Genomic DNA, 9,616 nt, shown 5'->3' on the forward strand with positions numbered 1-9,616 from the left:
GTTCTAATTCCTCTGGCTAAATTTAAAACCACTAACATGTTTGTTACTGGCCTCACCACGTTATATCAAGGATGGAAGAAAAAAAGAAGTTACTCTTGATATGTATTTAAATGATCAAAATATTCTATTTCTCCATGGCATTTCTCTCTGAAAAGGCTCCAGCCACTCATTTCTGCATTTCTATGCTCTGACATACACTATGTACTCAGCTACTAAGGATGAACCTACTCAACCCTTTAGAGTCTGCCCCTACAATAGGACAGCAACAATACTGTTCGCCATCTATAGTCAAGGATGACTTGAGAAAATCGCTCATCAAGTCCTGCCTAACCTTGAATGGATCCTCACTGACTCTGCTTCATGTGGCGCAGCACTGAGCATTAGCATGTACTACCTAATATTAAGCTTCAAAAAGGCTCCATATTCATATTCAGTATTGAAGTGGGTCTGTTCACGCATGGGAGAATGTAGGATCTTCATGCCTTACAAAGCAAAGTGAAGAAAATTAGTCTTCAACTTACAGGATCCCCCTCTATAGTTTGTTCCTCTGAGAAATCTCCTGCTGAGAACGGCTGATATAATTTAAACATTTGTGTTCAATTAAATGTAAGGATTCAGATCGCTCTTTTTGAATACCAAGTGACTGTTATACCTCAGTGACAGTCATTAGTTGTTTGCTGTAGACTCACCTACTTAATTACATTAGCCTTACTGGTCAGTTTACAGTTGCCCTTCCTACACAAAGAAATTTATATTGTTCTTACAAATGAACTAATGAGATGGAACAACAATATCAAATATCAATATTAGGGATGTCCCGAGCCGATCCTAGGGATCGGTATTGGGGCCAATCCGGACATATTTTAATGGATCTGTATCGGCTAAAATAAACCCGATCAAAATCTGATTAATTCTTTACTGAACTATAGTACGTTCAGCCTGCTAGTGTTGCAGCACTGCTTTCTTTAATAAAAGCCTGAGCGTGTTTTGCTCCATATGCGAGTGAAAATTGTGTGTGAATGTGAAAAATGATTGGTCACACCGGTGATTGACTCTGTTCTGACACCTGGGTTGGCAAAACACATTTGCTCAACTCCAGCAGTAACAAATCTGTTCTCTCTCCTCTCTCTTCCTCATCAGCAAATAGAAGAGTACAAAACATTCAGGAAGCAGCTTCTCATTCTTAGCCAGTGCTGACCGTCAATTTTACTACTTAAAATGACAAATGTTGCTAATGTTAATTCTGAGAGTAAGTTGATGGCAGGCCAAAAAGAGACTTGGTTGTTGTCAGGTTTGTGTGCTCTCTGCAAGCTGGCGTCTGTACAAAGATTGTTTATGGGAGGTATAAGAAGCATCACTCTGTAACACCACTGTACATGCATCCAGCAGTTACGGAACAACATTGTCATTCATTTGGAGTTGTGTTTCTGGCCACCTGGTAAGTGCAAGTACAGTATTCACTTTTTTTTTGCTCGGTTTTTGGTCTCTGCCAACTCCTGTGAGAAATATCTGGCTCTTTAGCTGCTGTATGCTCCACTATGTTCACCAGCTACAGTAGTCGCTGTGTCTGTTCGGTGCTGAGCAGGTAGTGCACAGTGGGTTTTTAGAGCTTTTTCGCTGAAAACAGCTGCCTGCTACGGCCAAAAACGACGCTACGAGAGCGGTGAGAGTGAAACAGTAAAGTTGGTGTCCGGACAGCAAAACAATGAGCTGAAACTCACTATTAAGCTCCGTATTGAGGTTCTCTATAGGTTCATCACTACAAGCGACCCTTTCACAATGTCACATTGTCAATTGAAAACTGGTATTGTAAAAATATTGATGTTTTAAATAAAAAATAAGAACAAAAACAACAAGTCACATATAGTACTAAAGGCAATGGACAAGGTATGTCATCTAAGTGTTCATTATATCACTTGTGCGGTGTTTATCAATGTGTTACCCACATACAGAAAGAAATCATTAAACATAATAATGACCCAAGCTGGATGACTGCTCATGTAGAAAACTATTACATATCCAACAGCATGTTTAATAGCTGGCAAGAGACACCAAAGACTAAATGCATTCTTTGGCATTCTCCCACTGTAAACGCCTTCTTAGCCACTTCATATGGCACAAAAAAAAAAAGAAGAAACACGTGTAGTGATTGTCAGAATGTTTATGGATACTTTGTGTGTACTTCTTAAACAACAATTTTGCTCCTGTTCAGATCAAGCGACAACCTCCGAGGCTGAAAAATGAAGCCAACTCGGAAATGCCAAAAACTGCAATTGCTTGAATGGCCATCTGAGGCTGGCTCCAAAAGGGAGTGAATCCCCATCAACCCCCTTGTTAAAAAGTGCCAAACTTTACAGCAGAAATAAACATGTTTACAGCCTGGTACAAAAAACGGTTTTGTTCTCTATAGCTTATTTCCCCGTTCATGCCAACTGTGCGGGGGGTGAATTTTTATATAACTCAGCCGTTTAAATTATATTAAGGCTTAAAGTCATGCATAATTAAGGGTGGGCCGCTTTGAGTGACAGGTGGGTGCCCTTTCAGGTGGCTTGCCGCTAGGTGGTTTCATCAATCAGGCTTCATTTGGCCCGCCTCAGCTCCACCTCTTTGCCCATTTTTGGATTAGCCGGAGTCAGGCACTGCCAAGATGGCGACGGCCTGAGCCACCCGAGCCGCCCACTTTGAGCTTCATAACGGCTCTTCAGAAACCTATGGGTGACATCAAGGGTACTATGTTCATGTTTTATTCAGTCTATGGTTCAAATATTACCCTCTCTCAAATATCAATTTGTAAAGTGCTGGTTTTACTCTGATAATGGTTATGTTGTAAAAGGAAAAGGATCTCAAGTAAGCATGACAAAATGTAATCAAAGTCAAGTGCTTCGCAAACATTTGAGGATGTATGCAGCAAACTTGTTGAAGATTTTACAAATTACTAGACCATCTCGCAACTGGAAAAAAAGGACATTAGCCAAGTGGACCAAATTGCTAGACGTATTAAAACATGGAGGTGAAGAGAAACACTGAAAAAGCTTCAGTGAGGAAAAAAAAAAAAAAAAAACACCACGTCACTCCACCACACAAAACAGAATAACACAAAATAAAACACAAATAAATAACTAGGATAAGAAACAAACTCCAATTGGATAATAGAATCCAAATGAGATTAACAGAATGCATGTAAGTTTAGTATAACAACAAATTGCATAAAATGGCATGTAAGAGAGGTTAAATAAATTTGAAAACTCTTGATGCAGAAAATATAATCACAGGGTATGTTAGTGTGTGTTTGTGAGTGTGTATTTGTGATAATTGGTATGGGTGGCTGAGTGTGTTTATCATAATTTAAATCTATCAAATTAATTTGCATTTTGCGTTTATCTGGAAGTCTTTCATTTGTTTCTACATTTGTTTCAAGATGATATGCTTTTATTAGCTCTTTAGGTTTTCACAAACCCAGCCACTCCAGAAAAACTTGCTTCCTTTGTATTTGCACTAATGTCGCTACATAAACATGTGAATGAAACTGCAACAGATGAATGAAAATGGGCTTTATAAAAGACATTATCACGACCGTAGGCATCAGGAGGATGGCTATGAGTAATGCCAAGACAATGGAGTTGTTTTTTGAAGGCGGCAGTCTCAAAGGTGTTCAATCAAAGGACCAGAACAAAACAAAACTTCTTATCAAAACACTTGCTTTGTGGAAGGTGGTCTGTGGTACATGAATGTGGGAGATGTCAGACGGCTCGGGCCATAACAAGTAATTGCCAGTCCACTACAAAGACAAACTAGCAGGAAGACCCACAACTCTGTATTCCCTCAGGCTCAACATACTGAAACCTCGGCCAGTAAGATTAAACTAAAAAGAAGTGACTAGAAGTGAATCAGGCAGCGTGATTTATGTGGAACTAGAAAGATTTCTAACCCTGATAATTGTGTTTGTTAGTAGGTTCTTTTATTTTTAAAAATACTACAAAGCAAATGACCCACAGTTGTCATGGATTATATTAGAAATATAATTTCCTGAATTATTCTCACTAGCACAGTGGCAAACAAATTCCTCTTGGTCAACTGATCTCATCAGCATTAATGGTCTGTGCACTCAGAGCTGCAACTAATGATTATTTTCATTATCAATCTGCTAAATATTTTCTCAATTAAATTGAGTAATCGAATTTTCAATAAAATGTCAGAAAACAATGAAAAAAGCTTATTGGAATTTCCTAGAGCTCAAGATGATGCCCCAATTGCTTGTTGTTTGCGACTAACAGTCCAAAACCCAAATATATTTACTATCTACTATTTACTATAACAAACGTAAAATGCTTGTGTCAGGTTTTCAAACTGCGTATACTAAAAGAATGTTGTCTCTGGCTGGTAATATTACATCGGACCCCTCTCATATTTTATTTGAATAATAGCAGCTTTTGCAATCAAACAGAAGATTGGATAAATGTTGCGTTTTGTTATTTATGTGAAAACATGTGTACATCTTGGGATGCAAGACACATTTCAGAAAAATATTCTGATGAAGTGAAATCAATCATAATCAAATCAAAGAGCAACAAATCCTCACATTTGAGAAGCAGGAACCAGTGAATGAAACAATTAATCAATTATCAAAATAATTGCCAATTAATTTTCCGTCACTTTATTCATCCATGAAAACATGGAAATTACAGTGCTCCCATCCTAATCAACCAACGTTGATTGCGAAAAGGCAGGAATGTGTGGTCTGCCATTTGAGCAGCAACCAGTGTTCCAGATAACCACTGCTGTGGGAACAACACTGAAACAGCATCAGCAGCACTGTGGGCATGGACCCGATTGACTACTTGTTTCAGCGATTAACTGACTAATCATTTCCACTCTAGATAAAATGATTACATCCATGTTAGGAGGCAGTGTTGCTCCAGTTACTTGAAAAAGCCGCAGGGTTCACATCCCCGACAAACTGTGAACAAAAGACGTGTTTTTTTTCTGAATGTAGGCGTAACAGGGGGCTAGCTACTGTACCCAGCTAAGAAAACACAACATATAAATAAGATAACTTTGGAGTTACTAGAAGGCACAGTGCTCATTTTTCGGGAGAGTCCTCCAGCCCTTGCACCAAGGTAACACGTCGCCTGTTCACTAAACACAGAGAGACAAAATTTATATTAATCCTCCCATACAACTCCGGGTAAAATAGTAAACAGTTAGACAATCACAGTATTTTGAAGATATAAAGCAACACAAAAAATAAACTAGAACAGCTGTATTGTTTGGTAGTCATAGTTCTGGTATTAACAGAAAACATCAGCTCAGATAAAAAGGGACAGAGACAAACCATTCTAGAAATCAAGAAATATTTAGATATCAAAGTTGTGACTAACTGCGCATTGCTGCACACCTGCAAAGTATCAGTGCCACCGCTTTTTTTGACAAGTGTTTATTTTCAATAATTGCAGAAAGTCTCTTCAGGTTGTTCTACAGAGGGAAAGAGACACAGACCTGACAATGGATTTGACTGCATGAAAACATGATAAATAGCAACTCTTTTGTACATAAACAGAATCAGAAATACTTTATTGATCCCCGTAGGGAAACTCTTTGTTACAGTAGCTCGCCTTTACGTCAGTGCACACAGGAGAAAGTACTAGCAAACAATATGATAGACTATAAAACACTCTAAAAACAGGTCAGAAAATAAATTAAGTATCAGGTGGGTATAAGTATAAGATAAACTAAGTGTGAAGTACCAAGTGGGTTTACCGAACAAGACACCAAAATTCACACTTGCCATTTCATACATGGCTTCTGGGAGAAAAATACTCACACTATGACAGCCTTAAGATGACTTTGATATAGAGTTAAATCCTACAGTCTATGCAGTGATGTTGATAGGTTTTCAATGTAGTGAGTCCCCGGGACCCACAGGTGGTCATTTGAGTGGGTCCCAGGGAAAATGGAGTGCATCCCCAATAAAATTTGTTTTTTGACAAATTGTAGTGTTAAACTCGTGTTTGATGTTATATGGTTATATTCATTTTAGGTGTGTAACGGTACACAAAATTCACAGAACGGTATGAATCTCTGTTTTAGGGTTTTAAATAACCTTTGTGTCATTTATTTTGAAAAAATGTAAACATTCAACAGTGGCTCACTGGCTATAATTCTTACTATAACAGTTAAGGAACTCAAATATTGGCATATTGTTAATAATAAAAAATACAAAACACAAATAAATAATAAATAAGTAATTCTCCATTGTAAGACTCTGACCTGTTGATAATTCCTGAACTTATACAGAGCTGCACAACAGACTGATTAACATGCACATAAGGCATATTGTAGCAGAGCTCAAGCATTTTGACCATATACTTAAATCTTGTATGATATGGTCACATATCTGCAGAAATAAACATTCCTATGGCATTAGTTAATGCTTTGGCACAGTCTGAATCTGAAGTGTGAGGCTGCCTGAACGCTGTGGGGAGAAGGACTCGCCTTCCAGTCTGTTTTTGTCTCGTTCCACTAACTGACACATTCAGGTAATGCCGTCGTAAACCCGACTTCAGTTGAACAATGTCGGCATACGGTTTGACACTAATCTGTGTCTATGTTCACTGTAAAAAGCCGGGAAACCATAATGCTCCCATACAGTGGACTAGCGATACTACATGAACTTGACTAACCGGGCTAAGCTGACTAGCATGCTACAGCTGATACACAAGAACTGGTGCACTGCCAAAACGTCCCGGATAAACCTCTTGTTCTAAAAGCGAGATTTCTTTTGTTTATTTCTATAATTTCAACCTGGATTTGTTGTTCACAATGTGGCATTATCAGGGGGAAAAAATAGTGTGCGTCCCCGGGACCCATCGATAGTGACTTTGCTGTGTCTATTCGGATTTTAATGCGTCAGAGACGCAGGACACGTACCTAGCAACATCATTGTTTATGGTTAAATCTTGAGTGAGAAAGGTCATTAGCACAACAGTTTTCTTCTTTAGTTTTTGTCTATATAACCTACAATATCGTCTACAAAATATTCAAATGGAAAGGAGTTTTAGTAGAAATGCACACATTCTCCCACCAAGTTTGTTCGACAAATCCAGTATTCTGCTTGAAAGGGAAATCCTTTTGTTTGACCTCATTTTGTGCATACATATTGTTTATACATGAGGCCACTGGCCATCAAAACTCCCCGTCTTTCTATCCCCTTAACACCTTGGGGATGAACTCAGAAGGTCAGCTTTAACACTGAACTTGACTGGTCCCTTGTGAAGTCAGTGCCATAACTTTTGCAACAAAAACGTACAGAGGAATGAAAAGTTTGCATTTTGTCTTATTTTTACATATTTCGTATGTACACATAGATGCCCTATATATAAAAATACAAAAATATTAGTTATTGTAAATAATATATATAGTTTTATCCCTGTAAATGTTTAGTGCCTTAATTTCAGCAAATACAATCTAAGCCCTCTGAGGAAAATTCTGAATACCAGGGCCAGAGTTACTGTAACTGAGGAGGCAAGACTGTATCCATCACGTCCTCAGTCATAATCTGTCCCCCACATGTTAGAGTGGATTTAAACTCAGATAACATTCACTGCCATTCTCTCCATCCCTAGTCTGTGCATCACCATTAGGTTAATGGTGTTCAGCTCATATGCACGCAAAAAATGGATTTAGGGTCCATTAGCTTATTAGGCGCAAAATGACATTATCTCCTCTCGATGTGAACTCCGTAGCAGCCATTCAGAGATAAATTATGCCGTAGCAACACCCCCTGATCTGTCAATCAATCCTCTTATCAGTTTGTCTCCCTCAGGGATTGCAATCACCCATATTGCATGCTTTAAATGAATGTAAGTGCACTGGCTGGTCCATGCAGCATGTTTGTACAAGAATTTATTTAAATGAGAGAGATATTCTAAGTATTGGAAATGCTTAAATAGAGATAAAAGCCTTGTAGAGGGTGCATGGACTATAGACTATATTTTTGTCAAGTGCTTATAGAGTTCAGTGCAACTTTGCAATCACCAGACATTGAAAAATGACATTATATATTGAGTGCAAATATTAGGTCTTCAAGTAACAATTATTTTAATTAGCAATTAATCTATTGTGTATTTTATCAATTTATCAATTAATGTGAGCCCAACATGCAATGTCTACACTGCTCATTTTGTGTGAACGACTAAAACAAAAACTAAAAAGACATTTTAGTCTTGTTTTTGTCTGTGTAATTTTAGTCTCATTTTGTCATGCATTTTTAGTTTTTATGTCTTCTAAGCATTTTGAGGTTACAGCTGCTTGTTGTCTAAAGTTACCATGATTACAGGTGTCGTTCTTGTCTATGGCAAGGTTAGAGGGAAAGACACTGTTTACTTGTTGAGTTGAAATCTCTGTCGTTCTTGCTCACCTAGCATTGCTGCAGCTACCTGTTCATTAAAATACTTTGGGCAGCGGAGGATTTTGTTTTACTCATCATGAGCTAGGCTACAGTGTGTGATTTCCCAGATGCATGCAGGTCATTGAATAATACTTTGCATTTAAACAGTAATTAGTTCATTTGTCCATTCGTCTGTCTTTGACATTACCGTTTTGTTTTTTACCCATTGACAAAAAAATGTCACACATTTCATCATACTTTTCAAAGATTACTTTGTTAGTTTAGTTTCCATCATGAAAAATAGGTTGTCAAAGAATATTTTTTGAGAGTTTTCGTTGACAGAATTACACACTGAAACTGAGAAAAGCATCAAATCTTCACATTTGAGAAGCTAGACCCTGTGAATATTTGGCATTTTTGCTTGATAAAACAGTTTTTTGATTGTCAAAGCTGTTCTTGATAAAACTTTTGTTGATCAACTAATCGATTAATCAACTAATTGTTTCAACAATAGCATATCTACTGTAAAAATGTACTGTAGACCATATGAAGTGCTTCCAGAATTTTGTCCCCCATTAAATAACTTTTATACTGTAAATATGGTATTTTATGGCTGCAGACTTACTACTTAATGTATACATTTTGAAGATGGTTAAATTGAAACTTCCAGTGTGGCCCTGGGAGGATGAATTAGGAATGAAATAGTGTGCCTCTGAAAGGTTAGCTGTACTCCAAATTGGAATCTCTCTTCTCCTTGCTTCATTATCACAACTTTCTCTTTGTGTCTGCTTGGAGGCTAATTAAGGGGGGACAGAGAGAGCGAGAGAACAAGACCCCACTGATGGAAATCAAATGAGAAGGACAGGAATGGGAGAATAGAGAAATAATCGGTCGTCTGATGAACGCTTACCATGCCCTTGATGAATAGCGCCAATGCCTTCCTAAAATGGATGCGAGGCGAGCGAAACAAGTTCCAGGGACAAACTAGACTTTGTTCTTGTAAAAAAGAGGAGTAAGCTGAGTGTAGGAAGAACCAAGAGTAAGTAGAATCAGCTTAATTTACTGGCTTGAGTTTTAATACATGGGGAACATGTATTACCCCCTCACAGACAGACCACATAGCACAAATGAGCTTGCCAGAATTCATTCTCTCTCCTTTTTTTCAATTCACACTAAATTAGATAGGCCTACACTGCTGTTCTTTTCCAGTGTATACAAGCAATTTACTTT

Source organism: Siniperca chuatsi, linkage group LG1 (genome assembly GCF_020085105.1).
Source record: "Siniperca chuatsi isolate FFG_IHB_CAS linkage group LG1, ASM2008510v1, whole genome shotgun sequence".
Classification (NCBI taxonomy): domain Eukaryota; kingdom Metazoa; phylum Chordata; class Actinopteri; order Centrarchiformes; family Sinipercidae; genus Siniperca; species Siniperca chuatsi.